This window comes from Erithacus rubecula (assembly GCF_903797595.1).
Source record: "Erithacus rubecula genome assembly, chromosome: 1".
Lineage (NCBI taxonomy): Eukaryota > Metazoa > Chordata > Aves > Passeriformes > Muscicapidae > Erithacus > Erithacus rubecula.
In genome coordinates this window covers 57,234,395-57,261,263 of record NC_136658.1, presented here as the reverse complement: position 1 = coordinate 57,261,263, position 26,869 = coordinate 57,234,395, and the positions used below count along the sequence as shown (strand labels likewise).

The 26,869-nt window shown below is 41.4% G+C and overlaps 1 protein-coding gene across 4 annotated transcripts in view; it reads right to left on the bottom strand.

Moving 5' to 3' along the window:
• The window catches only part of KLF12 (KLF transcription factor 12), a 226,778-nt gene extending 203,888 nt beyond the window's left edge, over positions 1-22,890 (bottom strand). For 2 of the 4 annotated variants that reach the window (XM_079312989.1, XM_079312987.1), the window contains exon 1: positions 22,752-22,890. The gene's annotated coding sequence lies outside the window, so the exon portion shown is untranslated. Of the gene's footprint in view, positions 1-22,541 lie in introns of all 4 variants that reach the window. The other 2 variants (XM_079312988.1, XM_079312990.1) reach the window with 1 other exon arrangement.
• Positions 22,891-26,869: the final 3,979 nt, after the last annotated feature.

Genomic DNA, 26,869 nt, shown 5'->3' with positions numbered 1-26,869 from the left:
GGTAAAACAGGAGGAAAATAAATGGCAACAACAAGAACAAGACATGGCAGAATTGAGGGGGTGGCCGTAACCAAACCAACCAACCAACCCCAAACATAAGGGGTTGCAAAAGGTTTTAAAAGCTAAGGGAAAAGTAAATTTGATCCATCTTGGGTTGATTTGATGCAAGGAGCTGCTTTCTAAGCAGAGAGGAAAAACAACAAGAGGTCAAGAAGGGCAAAGAGCCTGTGAGAGCAGTGAACCATCACTGCTATGGACAAGCTCTTTTGCTGTGCAAGCACAAGTTGTACTGAACCAACAAACACTCAGAAAAGAGCAAGGCAGTTCATAACACTGCAACAATCAAAAGATAAATGGTTAAAACAGAAAATACCATCTTTATCTACATATGTAAGTGTAATATCTACAAAATACATTTATATGTATATATATATACACAAATACAACACAGTGCATTTTGTAGCCACAAGAAGGATTTGTCCACATTCAAACTTTCAGCATGATTCTGATGTGCTAAGACCTGGGGTTTTTTTTTGCACTTGTGGCTTTTTTTTCGTGGTATCACCTCAATGCTCTCCTGTATGTCTGCTTGTATCCATCTATTCCCTGATGTCTCACTCCAAAGACTCTTAAAAATTCCTTTGTGAAATGCTTATCATAAGCAGATCCTGATCTATGACCTGTCTTGTACAAATAAAACAAATAAATTAGTTGAAAATGGAACATTTATGACACATTTATAGATAAAATTCTGACAGAACATGAAAAGCACAGCTCAACTCTGTGATGCTGCAGAACTGCAGATTAACATAACTGAATTGCTTTTGTGCTCTCAAAGTAAATGACAATGTACAGTCACTGAGTCTTTGGATAGACCCAAATGAGGAGATCGGCTTCTCTTTGAAGAGACCACCCATGTACTCTTTGTTATTCTTCATGGCTTTCTGATCAGGCACTACTGTTAGCAAAATTGAAGTGTGCTTTGAGTACCGATTTAATTACAAAAAATCCAGTACTAAAGATCTTGGCAAACAGGTTGATTATAGTATTCATACACCTTCTCAAAGACTTACTGAAGAGGAATAATCCATTTGGATGCACTGTAACTCTGTTATAATTCAGTATAAAGACAGAAAAAATAGTTTTAGAAGTTTACTTTTCTGATTTCAGTTTAAGAGAGTTCTGATGCACTAAGCAGAAATAGGATTATGTGTTCATATAGTTGGTATCTAAAGAGAATCCCCCATTTTTCAAAGTCTCAATATGAAGACTAATATCAGAATCTGCTCTGTTTCAAAAGCAGATGCACTTTTTCATTACCCAACTACAGACACCCTATGGGTACATTTTCAGGCTAATTTTACTACTTCAGTAAATGCACTGAAACTCTGCACCTCTAGTATGCACCCAGTCCATCTCAATCCAGTCTAGTATTATCATCAATATTTAAGTAAGAGAAAAACAAACATTGATACTATTTCCAGATTGACACAGCCAACCTGTACCAGGCATTGGAAGGGAAAGTCCTTGCCTACACTCCCACATTCCCCAGTCTTTATCTTCCTCTATACACTACTGCACACCAGTTAGAGAAGTGAATCTGGAGAAGGCTGCTGCCCAATTACCTGGTTAGATTTCAAAGCCCAAACAATAATGGACAGAATAACAATGCCACAAAAAAAAGGGGGAAAAGGAAATTATACTCTCAGAGATTAATTAAGAGGGAACAGCTAGCAAGAAGACTAGAAAAACTTTTAAGTGCTATGAAGAATGTAAGTGCAAGCTTGAATTAATAGTTTTTTCTATGTATTATGCTTGGACAAGATGAACAATGCTGAGTTCCTGTATTTTCCCAATGAAGTTAGCTATTTTCTTAGACAGAGAAATGAAAATAGAAAATGCAGCAGTATATATTTAATTCCTTTGGTATCACCTGCATGTGAATGGAGGCCTCTATTTATCTGCTGAGCTTTCATTATGAAAAGGAAGCAAACATCAGCTTAAATTGTCAAGTATGAAAAGAAAAAAAAATAACCCTTTTTTAACTTGAAGCCCAAACAAAATGATAAAATGTGAAAGTCTGCATGAAGGAAAGTTAGCTTAACTATCTATGAAAAGCTAGCAAAGAAGGGCCCAGAATATCTACAAACTACAAGAATTTTCACTATCAGGAATCCAAACACTATAATGAAACTGTGAAGGGCTACTTCAGTTTAGCTGTAGTGACATTCAGGACACACCGAAGTAACGCCCCAAGCAAAAAGCTACTAGTGACAGAACTGAAAGTGAAACTTCACTGTGCAGTGTGCCTGCTTGCTTGCATATTAAAAAAAAAACTTTTCAAAAGCACAGTTGCTTCAAAAAAAACAGTCAGTGGCCATTTTATATTTTGACATGAAGTGGTTTATTTCCCTGAAGAGATACTCTTCTATTTACTGTGTAAACAGTGAAAACTTCACTCTTTAAACTTTCAGTAAATCCAAGATTAACACACTTCTTTTTCCCCTATTCCACAGTCTTTGTATATTTGTAGAGTATCTCAGCTCCAGGTGAGATGAACCCTTGGTTCAGAGAGGTGTGCTCTCCAGTCCCCTGAAAGGATGAAGCTTCTGCTAATGAGTGGAAAGTTAGACAGAGCCAGGGAAGAGCCAGACATTGTGCAGGTGCACAACTCTGGGCTAAGAGCTGCTCTTACAACCAAACAACCTGGATGTACCCCTGCAGAGGCACAAGATCTTCAGCTGGGAATTACAAAGCACACCAACACATATTTTCAATATTCCCTGTTCACCAACGCCAAGTGGCACCCTACCACTTTCAGCACAGCACTTCCAGTAGTTTAACACTTCTGAGCAGCACCTTATTCTGTGCTATTTGGTGAGTGAATCTGGGTCTTGTTGCCCTTGCTCTGTTATTATCTGTTATTCTCCCAAACAGCCTATTGGCAAGTGGGAACCCAGCCAGTTCTCATATTCACTAGGAAGATACAAGATGTTGTGATCCACTTTACCTTTCACTGCTCCCTTATCAAAAGTGCTTTGGTCCTCCAGCAGCTCCCCCCTCAATTGCTCACCTTGATCCCCAACTCTTCCCTGCTTTAATTCAACTACTGATTAATTACAGAAAAACAAAGCACTTTTAACTCAGTATGAAGCAGATTCTCCTCCTCCCTCCTCTCCATTCCCACCTCTATCTCACCCCACCACACAGAAAAATACTCATAATGCTCCAGTTAAGAGTAGATTCTTAAGTCTTGTCCACAAAATCTCAACATTCATTAGTTTGGGACCACTGCCATGACTAAGTGAGGTGACTAAGTTCACAGTGTATGAACTGCCCCATGTGTTGCAACGTGATTTTCTGGTCAACATGCTCATTTGTACATACTACAATATTTCACAACACCTATAATGTTTCATTTCAAAAATGCTAGCCAAGTAAACACATTTCCCATTTTGCACAGACATGCTTCTGCAGTTTGCTAACTAAAGAGAGTGTCTGGCAGTATCTCAGATTAGAGGTTGGTGTTTTTAAGAGTATATTAAAACTGGGCTGTTTTAACTAGACATTTGACAATTGAATCATTCTCTTTAAACCTACTAATTTTTATTCTCCCAGTAACTTTACTATTTACCTATGCCTAGTCCAGTATACTGTTGTATACATTGGTGAATGTATTTTCAAGACATACATATCTGATTCCAGATCAAGTAAATCTGAAACACAATACAATGGCTATGGATTACAGTGGAAGAGGCTGTGAGGAGGCAGAAAGATTAATGGACTGGAGGAGGGAATTAGGGACCTGTGGAAATAAAGTTCATATGGAGAAAAAATACAGAAAAGTAATTAGTTCCTTCCAGTCAGTGAGAATGACTCTTTGGGCTTTGCCAATCCTACCATAACTTCTCTTCCTCGTCCTTTCCTCTTTTCAGAGGAAGCCATCTGCCACTGGCTCAAACTCACACTCAGCAATGACAGCTTGGTGACAGACACAGAACAGCAGACATGAAACAGCCCTTTCTGATGCGAAGGACTTGGCATCTCCAACTTACCTCCACACTAGCTCCTCTCATGTAGAATCACAGAATGGCTCAGATTTGAAGATCAACTAGTCCCAAACCCCCCTGCCATGAGCAGGGACACTTTTCACTAAACCAGGTTGCTCAAAGCCCCATCCAACTTGGCCTTGAACACTTCAAATGGTGATTTCAGCTTCAACATGAAAAACATCTTATCATGGAGCTGAAAACAGTAGTCTCCATGTTCCTCTAGCAGAAATAGCTCTCTTTCTTTCCTTCATAATCGGGTTATAGGTAACACAAGTGCTCCATCCAGAAAGCTTTAACACCTTGCAGCTCTCATGCCTGGTAAGACAACTGGCTGATAGTCAGAGATCCACACCTTTCAGGCTGAAGGAAGCAAGAAAGAGATACTTTCTACTTGAATTGATATTTCTCTTCATCTGTGCCTAATGTCATCTCTCACTTCTTTCATCACCTTACTCACAAAAGTCAATACAACCTACAGTAAGAGCTGATGTATCCAAGGACTGACCCTGATGCTGGGCTGGAGATGCTTTAGAGCCACCACAAAGATGAGAGGTGCTCAGTGCTCCAGTATTACACAATAATAAATATAAATATTTATATTATAAATAATTATACTAATAAATATAAATATTTATTTAGCAACAGCTAAATATCACAGAACTGTTTCTAAATCTACCTATATGTGCTAAAAACAGCAAGAATTATAAAACTAAAAATAATATCAATATTCTGCCAGGAAACACTGAATATATGAAGCTCCCTTGATGTTTCTACAGGAGTGAGTTTTTGCAATTACCAATTTAGTGGTGAAAATCAGGTAAAAACCAGTAGGTCTAAGGATGGGGTTTTCCCCAGCTTCTCCCTTAGAGGCTGCAAACCTTATATGGAACTAACTACTTAGAGTGAGTGATAATCAGAAGACACTCATCATATTATGAAATTTAAAAATCCAGAATAATAAAAGCAATATCACACTGCCATCTCATACATTTTTATTTTCTACTTTTGTATTCTAAGAATTCTCTGTACATCTTCACTGCAGTTATTCCTCTGTCCTTCTAAGTTTGTGTCTTCTCTCCAGATTGCTCTGGAGGTATTTATCTTACAATCAATCCTGCAATATGAAGTTCAGTTTGTATTGGCACAATGGCTTCACATGAAAACAAACTTAATTTTAGCAGAACTCTTATGCTGCTTGTTCCCATCTTGACTGATTTTGCAGTAATCCATGTAATTTATTTGGTTACACCAAGAACCAGAGTTCATTTGATATCATCTTCCTATGCTTGCCATCCTAAGCCTTCATACTCAATTTTTTAGGCATGTTTACAATCCTCAATGAACAATTCTGTATACCTGTTCTGACTTCAAACACATACAACCCTATGTTCTGCTTAGATTATCTGTGGACTATAAAAATAAACAAGCAAAAAAACGCCCCACCCTAAGACTCAAGCACTGCCCTTTCACGTTCTTCCTTCTACAAACACCACACCAAAGAAGACTTTTTTGCAGTTTACTGACCTCCCCATCAGCTTAAAGATTCAGCACATGAGTTACTAACGAGTGTCTCAATTGTTTTCTGGGATTTTGCAACGCTGCCATTTTCCATTTTTCTGTATTTTTTTTCCATATGAGCTTTCTTTCCACAGGTCCCTAATTCCCTCCTCTGATCCATTAATCTTTCTGCCTCCTCACAGCCTCTTCCACTGTAATCCATAGCCATTGCATGGGGTAAGTCAAGAGCAAGCTGCCCTCACCAGCTGGAACCAGCCACTGAAAAACAATACAGATGAATTCTTCCTTATGATCCAGAGAGATAAACAGCTTTGTAGCCTTCAGACACTATCTACAGAATTACTGGGGGCAAAGCACTTCTGCTTAGTTCAAGTGGCTTAATGGGAACAGTAGCACTGCTTGGCCCATGCAGGGAGGTTTCTGTGATGTCCTAGCTGCTCTCAGTCCTTTGTCTCAGAAACACCCATCACATCTGACACATTGACCTACAGCTTGCATCAGTCCTTACCTGCCTACACCACCAATGCCTCTGCATATTGAGGACCTGATCCTTACAAGCACCTGTGCAGCAATCTGCCTGCATCCCACCTCCTACTTCCAGGGCAAAATCCTCCTGCAACCACAGATGAAGGTAGACCTAGGCTCATGCTGCCTTAATTGGCATAGCTACATAAGACCACCTTAAACCTTTATCATCTCCAAGCAAAGCACAGTTCATAAGAAATAATGATATTTTGTATAGAACATGAAAGACATCTTGGGGGAAAAGAGTCCAAGGGCTTGAGACACAAAGTCTTACCCCAGTCTAAAACAGAAGCACAGGACTTGCATGTTCATATTCTTTTCTAAGCACATTACCTTTTCATGTAATACATCATACCTTCTTAAAAACTGTGTGTTACCACCTCCTCATGGCCATGAAGCTACTAGCACCATAATCAGCAGACAAACACAGGGCTTTTCTGCAGAAAATGCCAAGTTCTCACCTCATCTCTGCTCTGGAGGTGTTCTTTAGATTTAAGAGCACAGGGAATACAAGGCTTTCCCACTCAACTTCGGGAATGGCTAGAGGTGCTTTCATGTTCCAACCACCTGGTTGCTTCTGCACAGCCACAGGTGTTTTGGGAGATGAACTGGGAAAATAATGCAAGTTAGGAATAACTCAGTGAAACTGAAGAAGTTTGGGCAATTCTTGATCCAATCCAGTCTGCTGACAGCAGAAGCTGAGTGATAGAGGGACACACACCATAGGAGAAGGGTGGTCACTGGAACCACATAAGCCAGTACTCACACTAGAAGCTCAAATGAAAGCACAGCCAGCAGCACCTCAGTTAGATTGAACCAAGACCTGCTCCTCACTAAGAGTGCACAGATACAATCTTTACTCAGCAGTCAGAACTCACAACACGCACGCAATACTCTGCTGTAGGCACCTTCTCTAATACTGCTGCCCCTTTGCATGCCCCCAGCATGAATCTAGCACCGATTTCAAGATAACCTAACGCTGTGCTCCAGGGATAAAGCAGCCTTCATTTAAAAAAAATTTAACAAGGCCAGCAAATTATGACCAGCAGTCTTTAAAAGTAAGTGTACATGAAAATTCCCGTACAATGAAAGTAAGTTATGCAGTAAATGTTATTTGCTTCAGCTTATCATACGATCTCTTGCATGAACATAACAAGGAGCATTCAAACCACCCTCCACTGAGTTTTAAAACATTTGCAAGACATGAATGATAATTTACAGTGTCTGAACTTCACCATGAAGAAAGTGTTCCAGGTTGCACTCCATCAGTGGTTAGGCACTATCTGACTTTTAAGAGTGTCAACTTTTTCATTTTGTGCAGAGTTGAGGTGTTTAACACAGGTGAAACTAGAGCCAAGATTCCCAGTTCAGTACCCCTTTCTCAGGGGATTCTTTCAAAATTCTTTCCCAGATTCTTTCCAGTCCTCCATCATTCAGAATGGCTATTACACTAAGAAACACAGAATTATTATAAATGTCATTTTGTGGACATGCAATGACTTTCAACATGGCCAATATCTCTAGAACTCTAGAGATATTAATTTAAAAGCCTAAACCAACAGTTTAGGATTTCCTCTAAGCTGCAGCTTTCTGAAGTCAATATTTGTAAATCATGCTTCATGTTTCCAAGGAAACCAAGTGGGTAATACCTCTTGCAAACAGCCTCCTTCAATACACTTTTCATGGCTATAAGGCTCACAGGAGTTATTCTCAGTCTGACAAAGAAGTTACACTTTTCCTTATACCTTCAAAAAAAAAAAAAAATCAGCATGCAGAAGCTACTGAAGTAATGTACACAGTAAGCATGCATAGAAATCTCTGTGGACCCTGCCATCTAAAGTACACATCTTATAACCATTGTATTACTCAGCATTTATATGTATCTTTCCCAATGGTAGACACCTAAAACTGTCCTGAGTAAGTAGCATTACATTCATTTTGCATGTGTAAAAATGAGGCACTTATTAAATGACTTCCAAATTATCAGCCAGTACATCATTTACAGTGTATATCTCATCACCCTCTATAAAAACATTATTATGCATCTCATAGTAAAGTTCAAATTTTAATGAAGATAGATATCAAATCTAGGAATAGAGTAGCATGTAACAGAATACTTAATCTTTTTTCAACTATTTTTCTTATTTGACAGATATTTACAAAAATTTAAGGCATGACTGCTCACTGCATCCTCCAGACAAAATAAATGGTGAGGAGCACAAAATAAACTCTAAGTAATTTTGTGGAAGGGATCTTTGGAAGGAGCAAGATTATAAGCTAAGCAGCAATAAAATAATATCTCTACCTGAAGAAGAGAGGAGAAAAAAAGTAAAGTCTTAATAAATAAATAACAAATTTATGAATTCTGCTTTGATACATGTGAAGACTGAAAACTTTAAAACAAAATGCCTGCAACCGTATTTTTGTGCTCTTGCACACTGAAGGCAGATCAAAGCAGCACAAATTCATTTTCCTGTCTGTTAGAAGTTCTGTAAGACTTCTGTTTCCAAATAGCCAGGTAATATGTTTTTAAATGATATATTTAGGGAGCATTTTGTGTCCAAACATTCTTGCTGAACAACAAAGACTCTGAAGCTTCACCAAACGAATACAGCCTAGAAAAATACTTATCACACACTCTCATCTGCTCACATCTATCTGCAAGACACCTTCAGCAGCTGTTTTAATACACAAAACATAGCCAGAACTCAAGATGCCACATTTTGCTTACTCAGAGGAACTCAACACTGGTTAAGACAGGGATGCTTTTTGGTGGCTCAGAATAACCAAAGAAACACCAGCCCTTTAAAAACCTCTTCCGGATGTAACATGCACTGAACCAAACTCAGGGACTTCGTAAGTTGCAGATTCGAGCTGGATGCAGTGGATTGCTACAGCCAAAGACATATTCAAGAAGAGCACACAAAATAAAACCCAAAACCTGGAAGCAGTAGCCAGAAGAGTTCTGACGTTACAACAGAGGATTGTTCCAACAACAAAATTAATCCATTGCAACAGAATCACCCAACGCAACACACCAGGCACCACACTAAGTATGTCAACTTCTTTGGCGAGCAGTGAAAAACAGTTTCTCTCTTGCAGAAAGTCTCAAAATGGTGGTAAAAAATGTCATTTCACAGTTCATGACTGAAATTATAGCAATGGACAAGATGTTCAGGGGATAATAACCAGTGCTGCAGTAAGAGAAATCCACATTGCATGGTAAGTATACTCAGCAGCAAGTAGTTTTCAAAAGACCTTAAGTCAACACTGAGCAACAAAAGGCTTTCTTTTGCCACCATTTACTCATGAAACACACACCTTCACTTTTCTTGGATCATTTATGTCCTCCCCACACCCTCTAATTTACTAGTTTCTCTCCCCTGCATCCTGCCTTCATCCCAGAGAAGGGCAACATACACAGAGTCCAAGAGCACAACTGGGAAACAGACGGGAAAGAACAGAAATACTTTCTCAAGATCCTGGAGGCAGAACAAACACAAAGACACAAAGAAAAGGCAGACCACACCCAGGCTGCAAGGAGAGGAAAGGACTCTCGGGATGCTGCTAGATTGCAAGTGGTCATGGTCACCCCAAACCTCAGCTGTCCCAGTTACAGAAGAGCAGGACACAGAAAGCATCTGACAGCCTGACCTAAATGAAAGAAATGGGAGTCACTTTCCATGTAGTAACTTGTGAGGTACTACAAACTTTTCCAAAGGTAATACAGGACACCAGCACTGAGCCACCACATGCAGCTCCAGCTGCCTATGGCACCAATCCAGAAACCAAGGGGTTACTGCTTCACCACGCTGTTTTCAGGAACTGCTGCAATAAATCCTCAGCAGAAATTCAGGGCTCCAGGGACCTATAACATGCTATGTCATCTATAACATGAAAATGTAAATTAAAGTATGTCTGGTTTTTACATTTAGAATTGCGCAATAAAAACGAATTTTGCATTTAGAAAATCCCCTAAAAACTCAGAAGTAAAAACAGATAAAAGGGCTAACAGTCATTGCATGGAGAAAGCAAGAGCAACATTACTGGTGAAGAGCAAGAAACAACACCTAAACTTTCCACTTGAATAAAAATGTGAAATCGGTATTAGCCTTTGCAGGGAAAGATTTAAAGTTAATGACCACAAATGCTTTAGGCTCATATTTCTTCTTTGCTATACAAAGCACTGTAGTCAGATGAAAAAGTTCAAAAGTTCCGTGTCAAGATATTCATGAGCTTCATTCAGGAGCACATCACTGCCAATACTACTATTATTTCTTAATAAACTGGTGGCTCCTAAAGAACATAAAGATCATGAACAGCAGCAAGCTCAACAGAGAAAAGTGAAAGCATCCCACTGGAAACCTCAATACATACTGCAGTTAAGAACAGTCTGTCAAGGAGGAGGAACTGGAGCAAATGCTGGGACTAACAAGTCACTGAAAGTCAACTGGATCTTATAAAGGTGTATCTTTTCTCACAGGCCAATTTGTTTTGCAGTAGCAGTGCATGAGGTGACTGTAAAATTAGCTTTGTAATGTATTTCATTTTCCTGTTCTAAAACACAGATAAGTAAACACCCATTTGGACTTCTCTCAAGAGCACAAAGAGATATTCTTTCATCAGAGAATACCGATCATGCCAAGATGTATTTCTAGTGCTCTTTACCTGGTTCATTTTGCTCTCAGGCAGCTTGAAGCATTAATAAAACCTTTCCTCTGACCACCACTTTCCAGTTTTCTAACTTGCTGCACAAGGCTAGACTGCACAATGGTCCTTGTTTCCAGCCCTGATCCCTCTCACAGGATCTGCACTAGTTACGTCAATTTGCAAAAAGAAAGCAAAACAGCCAACAAGCTTCCTTCTCCCTCTTTGAGGAAGAAGCAAATTACCTTTACAACTGCACTACTTTTTTGATAGCTCTGTTCTATCTCATTCTGCCTGGCTCCATGACAGATACAAGAAGAAAGGAAGTTATCACACTGAATGAAACTACTCAATGAAAAAATTGGCCCCTTGCTTTGGTCTTTAATTGCTATTTCAAGAAGTTAGGGGAAAGGCAGAAAAAAAGGAAAGGCACACCTTTAGTTTCCCTGTAAAATAAGGCTACTTATGATCACATTTTAAAAGTCAGAATATGCAGAAACTGTGTTTTATTTAGATAATTGTATCTCTTTGAAAAGACTGAGGAAATAGAGCAGTGTATACCTAAAAGCATTGAAAAACGTCTCCAAAAAAGATGAAGTAATTAAAGTGTTCAAGTACCAGCAGGACCTCAAAGATAAGTGTACTGTTAAACAGCAAAACTTCCCCAAGTTGAGCAGAGCTCAGCAAATTTACCAGTATTCTTAGTAACTCTTTTAAAACTAGTATGACTAATGAAAAGCAGTTGCAGGGCAGAGGGAGCAGACTACCCTGATAACAGCATTATTACATTTGAAACCATCCTGGAAAAAAAACAGGAAAACAAAAAAAACCAAAAAAAACCCCAAAAGTAAGAGACTTGAAGGTCTGAGAAGTGCAGCACAAGGAAAGGACACGAAACACTGGAGCCTGGATGCTCCTGCTCAGCTGGTACCTTTGGCCAATGAGCAAAACTTATTTTCATATGCAGTTTCACAAAACAAGAGTAGTTGGCCAATTCTATCTTTTGACAGTGTTTAGAAGGAGCAGACTAACCAAGGCTGCTCCAAAACCTGTCTGGTAAAGAAATGGCTTTTTTTCTGTAACATAATGATACGTTCTAATGAAAAATTTTGACTCTCATTTAAGTTTTTCACCAAAATAACATTTAAATTTATGAAACCAATTTACATTCCTTCTTTCATCAATGCCCAAGCAGTACTCATTTGCTGCTAAAGTTTCAAAGAAACTACTTACCCTATAAAAAACACAGACTAAACAAAACTGAAACACAAACTAATCAATAAGCAGGTGCAGAAAATAGTATCTTATTTCTCACAGCTTATTCAGCCACAAATTACTGGATCATTCAAAGTCGAAAAGTCTACCATGAGCAAAATTAACTAGGTATTTACGTTTCTCTTACAGAATTTTACTACAAGCAATATGCTAAAGGGTGATAGCTACTAATATTAAAACTCCCCAGGGTGTTTTCAACAGAAATTGAGAGTTTCTCTTAAAAACTAAGTACTATTTTTCCTTTATTCACTATAAAAGTTAATTATACCATTAATAAATTTTATTAATATATTTAAAGTAACCTGGTATATAAAAAAGAAATCAAGATATTATTAAAAATTATTTTAATTATATTTTCCACAGTTTACAAGTTCCAATTTCTAAGTATAGTTGACACAGTCAAATGTAAAACTGAACTACCTAGTCAATCAGAAACACATCAGCCATACTGTAATATTAAACATCTGAAAATTCAAACAAAGCAAATGAACATTAACTCCACGAACTTTAAAATATACAAGTATGCATACAATGCATTCTCAAAAAAAAAAAAAAAAAAACAAACAAAAAAAAAAATAACCTGAGTATACTTAGCATAAAGATGATTTTAACTTCTGTGTATCAGCACACTAAGCATCGCTTACCCAAAAGACAGCACTGGGAATGGAAAATGAATAAGAACTGTAGAAACCAAGCAAGATTTAAGCTGATTGTTTAAATCAAGTTTTCCTGCCCACTACTTTGAAGTCAAAATGATTTAAATCAATTCACTGTCTTTAACAGCCACAAAGTAAAACACTGTTCAATTATGCATATTCTGAAAATGAAGACAGAAAAGGAATTGACAGGAGACTGGTTGACCACTCATTTAAGAGACAGAAGTATAACAAGGTTAAGTGGCTGGAAGCCAAGTATATGGATAAATTCAGGGAAGAAATAATGCATAGAGATTAGAGTAATTATAACCACTGGAACAGCTCAGCAAACATGACAGTTGATTGCCCACTGCACAAAGTTTTTTACATTACAAACATCTACTCACAGAATGTTTCAACTCCATGCATGGCTTGTGCAGGACAAGGTGATACTCTACTGATGGCATTATTTAAATTGAATTAGATGATCACAGGGGTCTCCTCTGATATACAAATCAATGAGACTACAATCTGATCCCATGAGAGATACTATAATATATATGGTATTTCTCCTCACTTCACTAAGTCCTGCCCCCAGTGAGTATACTGCATTCAACTTGTATACTTTCTGTGCTAACTGCCTAAATGCCAACCTGTCTACCACCAACTAAGACTCTGGACATCTGTGGCTAAATTCAAACTTGTTCATCCAGGCAGAAATCCTTAAAAGTCCTTGCAACTTATATGTTGGTTAAATGTGGCTTTGTGGCTTTACTTCTTCTATGGAATTTCAGCACTGTCAATACACTTTTAGGACACAATTTCTGTACTTGGCACAGCTGCCAAACCTCAAGCTTCAAAAGAGCTGCAGTCTAGTCATTCAACTTTTAAACTGAAAACTCTATAATGTCTGTCAAATACTGACTAGAATTACTGGTTTAGATCATACCAAATGATTGCCATAGCATGTTACTCATTTCTTTTCTCTCCTTTAAAAATTAGTTACAGATTCTTTGAGAAATTAGAATTTTTGGGTTTTCTGAACTAGTTCTAATTTTGTCTAACACAAGGAGAATATTTCCAGCAATTATTTTCACATTTCTAATACATTAGCAATATGAAAAGGCTTTTCACACTAACCTCATGTTTCTATTTTTGGCATCACAGTAATATGCAAGGAGTCAGCTTAGGTATGGGAGTAACCCTAGCCTGCTGTGATCTCTGCTGAAAGGCACTACAGCATCCAGAATCAAACACAGGGAACACCTTCACCCCAGCCTTTCCCTCTCTCTGCCATGGAAAGCCATGCTTTCAGGAGCACTGGCCTGCTCCAAGGGCTTGCCAGTTAGGCACTGAACTACTGGGAAAATAACCCTTATGCAAAGCAAGTAGCAATTTTAGCAAATACACACACAGACACATACGTGTGTACATATATATATATTTATAAATGTAATTTATGAAGGCTTCTTTGGTTAGATGTCTTGAAAACACAACTGCACAAGTAGAAATATTTAGAAAAACAGGGGTGGGGCTAGTTAAAGTGGCTACGGTTTTTGTTAAAGGGAAGTCACTTTCAAATAATCCAGGATCCAGAAAATGTGGCTGCTTATAAAAATTCAGAAGCTTTTTTATGACAAAGTTATCAACAGAAGGGTTACAGCAAGAAGAGAGCAGCATTCCTTGCCCAAAGAGAGGCCAGGCAGCACTGCTGGCAAGAGGCAGAAAGCAGCACAATAACACGGGGATGAGAACTGATGGATGGGAACGTGCAGCATCAACTGCACTCAGAATCCATCACAAGAAGAAACTTCCCTCTTTTACTTTAATTCCTCTTTTTTATTTCCTTTTTGTTTAAGGCAAGGACAAAAAAAAAAAAAAGTGTCCATGAAAGCCACACAAGTGGAACTTAGTAGTATTAGAGGGGGACAGTGGGAACAGGATCTGAAGGTACAAGAGGACTTGGGTACCAAACCACTAAGCTCCTGATGCTGTCCCTACTGTAGAAAACCCCAGCCTGGCTGTGTCTACCTGTTCTAACAATATATGGTCTAAGTCAAACAGCAAATAACCAAAGCGACAAGAAGAGCCCACAGAAACTGTTACTCATTCCTCACCAGCACCAAAACCTTCAGGGCCTCCAGTGCTTCTCCCAGGATTTGAACACTTACTTTTTAACAAGTACAATGTAGCCATTTACGTGTGAACTAAACATCGGAGACTTCCTGTACTGTCAGACAACAGAGAGGTTTTCTGAAGGTCCTTTGACCGTAAGAATTATTCTGGTGTCGTGATCTGAGTACACACTTCTGAGGTGAGGATGAGCTAAGGTCTTCTTTTTTAGAAAAGGAAAGTATTTTATTGAAACCCTCCACCAGAACTGACTTAGGCAGGTGTCTGTGACTGCTATGCATAGAGTTCAGCCTTCCATCCCTGCCTACCCCAGATACAAAGGAAATACTGTGTTCCTGAATCCAGCAACATGTGAAACCCAAACGACAGCACATCTCCTGCAAGCACAAAATAAATCTATCTCATATACTGGCTGGGATGCAAAAGAGAGAAAGTGCAATAATTCTCATTTTTTTTTCAGTTTATTATGTTTAATTGTTTGATGTAACTATTGTAAACTTTATCCCACTGAAGTCACAATCAAAAATTACAAATCTACCACCTTCTCAAAACAGGTCTCCAAGTATTAAGATATACTCTTTTAACATAGACATTTTAGCTGAATGTTGATTTAGCTGAACACAGATCTCGAGAATAAAAGTGAAAATGGCAATGCTATCAGAAATAGCAGCCTCCAAATCTGCTTCCTAACTAGACCAACTCTGCATGCTCTCACTTTTCAAGAAGCTCATTTCTTCCTTTCTAAATTGCGTAGGGCACTGTCTACACAAAGGATTTCCTTGGCTAGATGAACAAGTAAAAAATTAAGTTTCCTTGTAACTGTTACTGATTTATAGAAAGTGGAAAGAAATGTTTTTCTCTACCTTCTTTTTCTCTTAAGAAAAAAATCTTTTTATTTCTCACTTGCAATTTTCTTGCAACTGAAAGATTCCCTGAAAAAGGAACTAGAGGAGTTTCAACTACTTCCCAGCACTTTAAAAGATTTTAAAAAGCACTCAATCACAGCTCTTTACACGCTTTTCTAGAGCACTGCCAACCCATATTTGAAGACTAACTCAAAACTGTTTCATGCCAGCATTAAACTCAAAATAAAGACAGATACCAAAAAAACACCCCATTTCTATAATATTCTAATTTTAAGTTAAGTCCTACTCAGACTCCTCTCAAATGTTACTACATAATATTCATAGTCATTATATTCCCTTTTTTTCCTAGGAGGAACTGACAATTGATATCATTAATCCTAAATATCCCGGTGGCTACCTCAGATGACAACTTATTTTGTCTGCTATAAAATGACCCCTCAATTTCTTGCAGACCATCTGAAAATGCTGGTACAATGGGGGAAAAAAAACAAAGGAATAATATCCATGGTAAATATCAAGTAATGGTAAATATCAAGTTCTTTGAAACTCATGTAACAAATTTCTAATATTGTATATTCCAGTTAACAAACTTCAGTCATTTCAACAGATTGAAGTGACCGGTTCTTCAAAGTCTGATTTGAAAGTATCTGAGAACAGAGCACTTCCGACAATTTTGACAGTGAAACGAAAAAAAAAAAAAAATTCAGTATTTTTTCTGTAAAGAATTTTTTTTTTTTTTAATATTTTCTGTCAGTTATCCACAGAGCTAAAGTATTGGGTTACAGATAGTTGATTTTACCCCATCAAATGGCAGACTGTCAAGACCTGAACTAAATATCTGAGAACCACAGTTCACTGAGGAAGGCTTCCAGAGCTCACTGATAGCATCTCCAGCTCTGGGAATGGACCTGACCTTATTTCCAGCTGGCCTGAGCTCTGCACACACCCCTGCACCCACGCAGCCTGCCAGCATCACTGCTGCCCATGCTGCTGTCACGGACCTGCAAGGCTCCACAACAGAGATGCAGCACCACCACCAGAAAAGCTCTTCTTAGACAAGGCAGGGAAAAATAAATTAATTAGGCAGCCAGCAGGAGGATCAGCATTAGCACGCAAAACCTTGTGCTCTTTGCTGCTCTGATCACTGGACAACACCCCGCATTAACAGGGAATTAGGGTCACTGCTTACCACCTTACAGAGAGGGTGACAAAGTGCCTGTCCCAGGTGACACATGACAAAAACGAGACTAGAACTCGGGTCTCCCGACATGATACATCATCTGATTAATTATCCTCTTAGCAGCGCTGATGTCCAAGGTCATGCATTTGATTGTTCTATGTTTAAACAACGAGAACACGCTCGCCCCACAGCCAGGCCAGGAACAAAGCTCGGGATTTTTGAGTCCCATCATTACTCTGCTATGTAGCAAATACCGTGCCAGCCATTAGCAAAGAGCACGCCTCATTCCCGTCCTGAAGGCTGGTTCACAGAGAGGACAAAAGCTCGCTACTGCTAACCAGACATTCCTTAACTCAAGTGGTGCTGGTCTGCTCTGCAATTCCAAAGGCTGTCAATGCCAGCGCTGCCAGCCACCCACTAAAGGATAAACACCACTGCACACGAGGGCGTTTGTTACAAGAAACAAACAAACGAAAAAATTTAAAAACAAATCTACGTACAAATAACAAACCAGATTTTTTAAAAAGCATAGACATTACTAGGGTTGCATTCAGAGGGTCAGAAATGTCATTGTGTGACAGTCTTGGCTGACTTCATTTAGTATCACTGAATATGTAGTTTTCATAGTCTTTATCCCCAGCATATCCATTGAACCTGACACACAGTTTTAGTTCCAATAAATCTCAGCTTTTGCATCTTTGTGATTTCACTGAACTTCAAAAAATAAAAAAAAAAAATCAGCAATGCAACTCCGAGGCAAGTCCTACCCTTGTACCAGTGGCTGAAGGGACTCTTCTGCAACAGGAGTTATGTGTACAGATGTTGAGTGCATAAAGAAACAGACAGTGTAAAGCATACAGTCCCTGAATATCTATCACATGACTTTACATATACACTTCCAAGTTCTACCATGCATTTGAGAAACGCTTGGATGGTTCATGCCACCCCAAAAATCGAGGAAATTAAAGAAATAGCTACAGAACCAACACACAGTATGATTTAAATTTGTCCTCTCCAGATCAAAACACATCATTCTGCAGCAGTCATAGATGAAAAAAAAAAAATTGTATATAATTCAGTTTTGGTTTAGTCCCAAGTTTAGATAAGGCTTTCTAATTAATATGAAGAGCTATTTACACTGAACTCAAGAAAGCCCACACAAGCTCACTGTTATATACAGCATAGAGATACACTTTCTGGCAAAGCCAGGTTCATTTTCCCTCTTCTTGCTGCCTCTCATTATTCTAAGAGTTCTCTGCAGTCAAAAGGTAAATAAAACTAATTAAAGATCAGTCTATCTTTCTCGTATTGTAGAATATGAAGAATATTGCAGAATAATCTGACTTGGAAGGAACCTGCTAGATCACTGAGTCCAACTCTTAAATGAGTGGCCCACACAGGGACAGAACCCCACAGCCTTGGCATTATCAGCACCATGCTCTGACCAACTGAGCTGATCTCTACAGTCGTTGCTTGGAGCAAACAAGAGCACAGACTTCATATAAACTTCAAACCTATCAGTCACACCAAACTCTGCAGAAGTATGAAAAAGATCACACATTTCAGGGCACAAAATCTAAGCCAACTTTCTGCACAGAGCAGAGATTTAAAATGCAAACACAGCATGATTGAGGTTGGGGCTTATATATATATTTACATACATACATACACACATATATATTAAAAAAAAACCAAAACTGACTCTAGAAATTCCTCAGATTGGTCCAATTTTTACGCACTTTTGCATCAGTGCCACAAGGTCTGATCAATACCTCAATCAAGTCTGTCAACATACATCTGTCTAACTATAAACTAATGCAATAATTTTGACACTGAATCATTAAATACAATGTTTGCTGTTGTTTGAGCTTGTTTTGTTGGGTTTTTTTGCATTTCGTAGCAACTTTGAAAATAAATCATTCAGTTGAAGCAAGAGGACTGTCTAAAGTTCAGTTGTTTAACACACGGTAAGATTACATGGAACTTTTTCAAACTACAAACAATGTTGACAGTGTCCTCAGTAGTGCAGGGCAAAAGCATTTCTCCTTTCTAGTGTAAGCAGGAATTTAATTTTTTTTAAATTATTTTTTACTGCACAGAAAATGTAGTCATTTCATGCCTTCACATTTTGCACCTGCAAGTCTCAAAACTTGTCTTACAGATACAGCACAGCCCAATTTGCACAAAGGAAAGGAAAAGCCACAACCTGGCTGCTCAACACTTAACATCTCACTTTGAAACAGCATGTTTATTACATGTTTTCCTCTTAGCAGGAAAAGTGAGCATGCTTGCGTTTGCAGCTCCTCCTCTTTCAAAGAGGCACAGCTGCAGTTGTAGTAAACAACCACTAGCCAGGAGCTGAGAAGGTCAAAGTCTGGGTGCTGCATCCATTTCAGCTTTTCTAAAAACAAAATTTTTATTTCAGGAAATTAATTTTTTTTACTCATTTTGCAGTTATGTCAAGGAAGGGCAAACCACAATCACTCTCCAACAAAAGAAATCAAGATACAGTATTTCAAAAGTCACAAGCAAGACACTTCAGTAGAAGTACATGTTTTCATTGCTCCATCTTTATTAATGAACAAACACATCATTCACACTCTCCGATTTTACCTGATTCAAACAAAGACTTGATCAAAACCAACTCTCTACTGATGAGACCTGTTCCACACAGCAAACAACACTTAGTGAAGAGGAAGGAGGCTGGCCATGCAGAGAAGTGGTGCCAGAAGCCATGCAAGGTTCACATAGGTCATCCAACAGCCTGAAGCAAGGAGGCTACAGCACTCTATCTCTGGGAATGCTTGCATAAGCAGACATCATCCACCCAGCCATGAGAAATGGCACACAACTTCCCATTATTTTACAGACCATCCAAAACCTAAACAATGGGATACCCTTGCAGCACTGAAAACTCCACCAAATCACATAGATATTCTGCAATTCCTCTGCGCAGCAGAGAGCTCCCCAAGCACCCAGGAAAGGCATTGCCCACATGTTCCTCAAATACATGGTCTGTATTTCTATTTAACTGTGGTGGCTACCATCACACAGCACCTTGGTCTAGACAAAGAGGAAAGCAGTCAGTATCACAGGGCTCTGCAGCCCAAGCCCTTCGTTGACCCCATTCTAATATCTCCCAGGGGAAGAGCTATTTCAGCCCCACATTTCTGCCTCCTCTCATCTGGAAAGAAATTCTGCTCGTGCACGTTCAGGTCTGGCTGATCCTGACAGAAACAGCTGGCAGAGGACTCCATGATTAGCCTGTCCTGGAATCTTAAAGTTTATTTTTAAAAGTTGTTACACAGAGTCTTCTTGGGCTGTCAGGGGCCTTTCCAGAAAAGGTTTTTCTACAAGAAAGCAAAGAAAGGCCTGGAAATATTATCATGAACTATTGCTAGGGAAAGAGACAGAATTAAAAATACATCATTTCTTATACCCTCTATTTACACATCTGATAACTGCTTCACTATCAGAAGCAGAAAACAAACATTATCTCCCATATCCTAAACTCCTTCCCAGCTCATCCAGCATAGGTGCACTCACTCATCAAATACCGATGGCATACATCTCTGTCAAAAAGCTTTTTTCCCCTACAAAAAAAGGTGCTCCTCAGACTGCCCTCCTCCTCCCAGCTCCAGGTACCACACGCAGTTAAAACAAAAACATTTTTTTAAAATGTGGAGAAAATACTAAAAGGGTAAAAAAAAATTGAAAAAAAAATAAAAAGGCGAGAGGAAAATGCCAGCCCTGTTGTTCTGGAGGCAGAGGGGGTGCGGGCGGGGGTGCTGGCCCGGGGAGGGGCGCGCATGGGTGTCACCAAGGGGTGATGTCATCCACCAGCCTCCAGCCCGGGCACCTGCCAGCAGCAGCCTAGCGCGGCTGCCAAAGCCTCCGGCAGCGCGGGGAGGGGAAAAAAATAAAAAGACATTAAAAAAAAAAAATCCGCAATGTTTCCCCTCGCTATGCGCGGTTGGTTTGTGACGATAGGTGACATGCCAGCTTGCAGAGAGCGGTTTCAACTTGATTACGTCCCATTAGAAAGATATTCAAGACACTCCCCCTCTCCCAGCAGAAATATACTAAAAAAAAAAAAAAAAGCAGATTCAGTTTATGCAGCCTTACGTCACTAATAAAATGCTGCTATCGCCCCATCTGTGACCTATTCAGCACAGTTACTAATCCCACGCTGCGACCACTTTGCTGTTCCTGTGCATTTCAGAGTTGTAGACCAACCAGAGAGCAGAAAATGGAACCCATATGCCAGCGCTATATAAAGCGGCCGCGCAAAGTTGCCGCGAATAATCTACCTGCCGTGGCGAGACGGAAAGTGAAAAGCAAAAAAAAAAAAATCCCAAAAAAAAAAAAAGAGGTGGTGGAGGGAGGGAGGGAGAAGAGTACCATCTGCTTCACGATGGACAATTTAAAAAATAAACTAGTTTGCGGTCTTACTCAAGGGAAGGGGGGCTGCCAAGAGCTAGCAGGATTTTACAAGCGCTATACAGACCCCGATCAAGTGAACTTCTCTTCAGTGCTTCCTACCGAAACGGCTCGTACCTCCTCCCTGAGAGCAAAAAATATCGTATTTCCCACGCAAGCCCGTTTGCGGGACTCAATGCCACGCCAGGATCCGGAAAAAAAAAAAAAAAAAAAAAAAAAAAAAAAAAAAAAAAGCCCGAAAAACCGCTGTGTGGATCGGAGCATCGCATCCCTGCAAACCACGGGGAGGGGAATATAAAATAACCCGTCTGGTAGCTCCTATACGCCTCCCCCAACACCCAAGCGCCAGCGGTGGTGCAGGATTTGGGGGGAGGCGGATGGGAGCCCACATCTCATCCCAGGGTAAATTTTATCCCAGCGGCGGAAAGCTTTGGGAGGGCTTCACAGGGTGACGCCGATGCCGTGGGGTAACCCATCTCCCGCAGCGGCACTGGGCTCACGCGTTCAATGTAAATACCAGCGCTCTGCTCCCCAAGCTCCCGACTTCTGCAAGAGCGAGCATTTATTCCACAGAACGTAATTATTTCTGTAGAAGGTAATACAGCAAGACACTCTTGCTCTTTTTTTTTTCCCCATAGTGTGTTATAGCCCGATATTTCCCCGCATACAGCGTTACACTCCGATTTTCCCCTCCACACAGCGCTACACTTTATACTTTTCTGGTATTTGTTTTATGTATTAATTGCCCAGTCCCGAACGCGCACGGGGGCCGCCCGCCCCCACCCACCACCCCCCCGGGGACGGCAGCACAAAGGGCTGGGCGCTCCGAGCTCGCTGCTCATCACTCCCCGCTCACCGCTTTTTATTTTTTCCCCTCGCTTTTTTCACCGCCACCCCCAGCCTTTTTTCCCCCTCCTAAAGCCTCAGCGGGAAAGTTGAGGGAAAAGTTCGAGCCGGCCCCTCGCACCCCAGGCTGGCAGCGCTGCGGCCGGGGCACGGGCAGGGATGGAGGCAGAGGGAGGAGGGGATGGATGGATGGAGCGGGGGAGGGCGCGGGAGGGAGGGCACCGCCGTTAACCCCCGGCTCGCCCCGGCGGCGCCGGGGAAAGGGGGGGCGCCCTGCCCCCCTCCCGTTCTTTACAATCATTTAACTTCGGTACAGGAGCGATCGCTTGTTTGTTTTCTTAAATAGAGGGCTGGCTGGGACAGCAGCAGCGAAACCCACACACGTTAGCCGTTTATCCTGTTAAGAAAGGGAATCGGCACAGACCTGAGCAGAAGCGGCAGGGCAGAAGAAGAAACAGTTTCCTTCCCCGACACAGGGTCCCCGCTCTGTGTCTGTCTGTCCGCCCGCCCCGCGCTCCCCGGGCACTGCCCCGCGCACTCGCCCCCCGCGCCGGCGGAGGCAGCCGGCGGCCGTTCCCGGGAAATGAATGGGGGCAGCCCGGGGAGCCGCGGCGCTCGCTCGCCGCCGACTTACCCGCGTCACATGATGAGCCCGGGCAGGGTGGGCCGGGGGTGGAGGCTCCCGGCGCCGCCTGGCCGCGCCTCGCCTGGGGCCGCCGCGACGCCCCGCCGGCCGCTCAGACAAAGGCTCCGGACCGGTGTCCCCCTCCCCAGCTCCCGGCCCCTGCTCCGGCCACGGCGGGCGCCGGTGGCGTCGCTGGCATGCGGCGCGTCCCCGCCCCCACCGGCAGCCGGGCGGAGGGAGGGGAGGGAGGGAGGGGCCGCGCCCCCGCCCCGCTGGCCGCCCCGGTGCGCCGCCCGCCCCGCCCCGGGGGGTGGGGACGGGAACGCCCGGCCGCGCCTCCCCCTCCCGGCCCCGGCCCCGGCCCGGCCGCGGGGAGGGGCAGGGCAGCGGGGCGCCGCGGGGAGGGCCGGGCGGGGCCGGCAGCGGGGGCGCCGAGGAGAGGCCCGGGGCGGGGGGCCCAGGGCGGGGCGGGGTGAGGAGGCTAAGCCGGGGGAGGCTCCGCGGGGCCCGGGGGGAGCTGCGGGCTGTGGGAGCGCCAAGGGAATATCGAGGGGGCGGGCACGCCTGGGGAAACCCGGGAGAGCGCTGCAGGCCCCCGGGGCACACGGACACCGAGGGACAGTGCCCCGGGAAAGGACACACCGGGCGGTGTTCCCGCCCTCGGGGCACACGGACACCGAGGGGCAGTGTCCCGGGAAAGGACACACCGGGCGGTGTTCCCGCCCTCGGGGCACACGGATACCGAGGGGCAGTGTCCCGGGAAAGGACACACCGGGCGGTGTTCCCGCCCTCGGGGCACACGGACACCGAGGGGCAGTGTCCCGGGAAAGGACACACCGGGCAGTGTGTCCGCCCAAGACCGCGCCGCCGGAGGGTCCGGCCGGGCCCGGCCCCCGCTGTTACCTGGGGCTGAGCGCTGCAAGCCATTCCCGTCTCTTTTATTTTGTTTCCTTCGCACAGCCAGGCTGCAACTCGTGAGCAGTATGCGAGGCGTGAGGTTGTGGGTTTTTGGGTTTTTTTTGGTTTTTTTTTTTGGTCAGCGCTTGTAAGCCGGAGTCGCGCCCCTACAAACTGAGAACTTCCTTCGTGGGGAAGATTTTTCTCACTTTAGGGCTGCAGATACCGGGTTGTAAAGGTTTTTAATAACAACATACATAGGAACAGATTCGTAATCTTAAAGTTTGTTTAAAACATAAAGTCTTTGTTACCTGACTGCTTTGAAAGAACTTTCACAACCTTAGGAAACAAAAATATGAACCCTAAGAGTCAGTTAAACCTTAAGAAGCGAATCTGTGTTTCTTTTCAAAAGCATTCTTACACGTGTTTACGCGGTGAAATGGTGTAAACACGTGGTGGAAAGATCCTGGTCCATGGCTGGGCAGTACTGAAGCTATTAAGCTGGCCTGACAGGTTACCTGAGGATTCCCTTGCTTTGGAGAGCCTTTTGTTAATGTAAAGCTGATGCGGCTGCTTTCTGCCTCCTCCCCTGTGGTTCGTGTTGCATAAAGTAAACACGGTGTGGTCAGAGCACAGGTGAGCTTTGACCAGCGCTGCCTGCTCAGATGGTTTCTGGGCAATGGTCGGGGGTCATTCAATTTAAGGAAGCTTAATAGCTTTTTGAATAATCAGGGTGTTGCTCTGGCCCCTGGCAGAAATTATGGTCGGAGCAGGTAGAAAATGGCAAGATCTTTATGAGTCCCACCCCTTGTTTTCAAATTCACAGTCAGCTGAACAGTTCCTGAGAGTCCCAGTCATAACAACTATTGGGTAAATAAAAAGCAAAAAGAGAGATGGATCCCGTGTCTGGGAGGTTGGCCTGTCACGTTGGGGTGTTTGTAAATGCCCATACAGCATGTGTATTTACACAGAAAGCCAGGCAGAGCACAGGTAAATAATTACTGCTAAACTGCTATTACTTTCAGTAAATACAAACTGGTATTTGCTGCTCATCACAATATTTACTGAGGAAGCGAGAAGAACCAGAACCAATGTTTGTTCCTGAAGAGGATTTCATGCCAGCTGCCAGAAATATACCTACTCATCTCTTCCCTGTAATGGTCCTCTGCCTCCTCTTGGCATAAATGGTTTGGATAATACAGCCCTTCACTACTTGTCTCTGCATCTTACCTCCCTTTCCACAAGGGGAAAAAAAAATAGGTGGATTAATAAACAAGAAATGTTATATACAGAAATATTTGTCTCCACAAGCCGTGAAGGGGATTAGGCATGATTTGCTATTGTAATGTTGCCTCTGGTCTAATAATTTCCTTTGGAGAAAAGGGAGCATAGAGTTAAAATACAGTCTAATGACCCAAGCAACATATTTCCTTACGCTAGTGGTTTAGATCAGAACCAGCTCCAGCTACTCCCGGTAAGTTACATATGTGATTCATTAGATTTCACCCAAGTCAAAAGTTAACGTTGTAACACTTGTTTTAAAAGATAAAATATGCAATCCCATAGGAAGCTGGCTACTACAGAAGACAGCTGGAAACATTCCCTGGACAGATGCATAGCTTATATTCAGATTTATCAATAAAAAAATGTGAATGTTAACAACATTCATCCTTCTTAACCACTTGGAACAGGGAGCTCTGAGTGTTCTGCAGGAAAAAACTGGCTTCTACCTACCGAGGTTAAAGGATTAATGAATACTTGGCACATGAAAAATGAATAGTGATAGCAAGAAGAAGATTGCATGTAGACAGTGTGATAAGGTGCGTAACAGAAAAACATCACATTACACACATTGCTGTGCCCTGAAAAAAAAAGACAAAGCTCATTTCCATTGAATTTCAGATAAAATATTTTAAAACATCAATATTTATTTTGTCATACTTAGGAATATTTTATTCATTTATACAAAATATCTAAAGAAATCATCTAGAAGAGGGGTTGGCTGACTGACATTGAGTGATAAAATTTGTTCTTCGTGAGGTTCGTTATGTGCTGTGTTGGCTGTTTACATGGTCTATTGCCTGCTACTAAAAACTATTACCCATATACATGAATTTGCAGGACAGTATCTAAAGCAAAAAAATGTGTGGCTACATTTGCAAGAGGAATGTATTACATGATTATATATCAATAGATTGGTACAGAAATAGGGATATTACACATTAGTATTTGATATATAACACAGATTTATAGAGAAATGTAGTTCTCAATCACACGCTTTTATGGAAAACCTGTCCTACTAAATCACCATCTTGGCTCACTCCATACACCTGACCCCTCTGTTTCCTGTCTCATCTAGCTTAACAAAGCTGAGCAGACGTCATCTGTTTGAAAATGTTCTGGCTTACATTTTAACACAGAAATACTTTGAAAGCACTTAGTATTTCTTAAGATTTTAGAAATTTCTTTTTTCTTCCTTTTCTTCCCTTGAAAGAAGAAATTTTAATTATATTGCCTCTGAATCAACAGGATTTCTCAGCATTTTTCAGAAACACAGTCCTAAATTTTGAAACAGGAACTTTAACAGTGTACTGCCTTATATAATTCTAAAATTAGAAACTCATACTTTTGAAGCCAAGTGGATAAATCAGTCCCCTGACCATTTTTGGTCACTTGTTTTTTCTAAAGCCCGACAAGTGTGTTTATGTGTGATTTTAGACCTTTTATATAGTTCTCCAATTCTGCCCTATGACCTACAGAGCTGTTCTACTGAATCACTTTTATTGAGTCCCACTGCTTACAATATTAGATGGCTCTTTCCAGTCTTCCTGTAGCTGTTTTTCCCCTAATGGAGTTTCCTAAAATTTATCAAAAACAAGGTACTACAAAATCTCCTCTTCATGTTCCTCAGCCTCTCATCTGTCCTGTTTTTGTCCTCCACTTATACAAAATTTTCTTAATTGTCTTCTTTGTTTTATAATTTCATCTTAGGTCCTAATCCATGTGCAAATAGATAATACTCTTCACCTCTAAATTGCAATTTAGCAATTTAGCAACTTCTACCTTTAGGCATGTGTTAAGATTATTTTTTTTTATTAATAACCAATCGTTTCTCAAAATGGAAAATGGCACCACCAGCAGAGAGCACAGTGGAACCTCGGAACAAAAGAAAATAGAAAATCAATAGCATATTTTACCAATGTCTGCATGAAACACATAAAAATACTTCT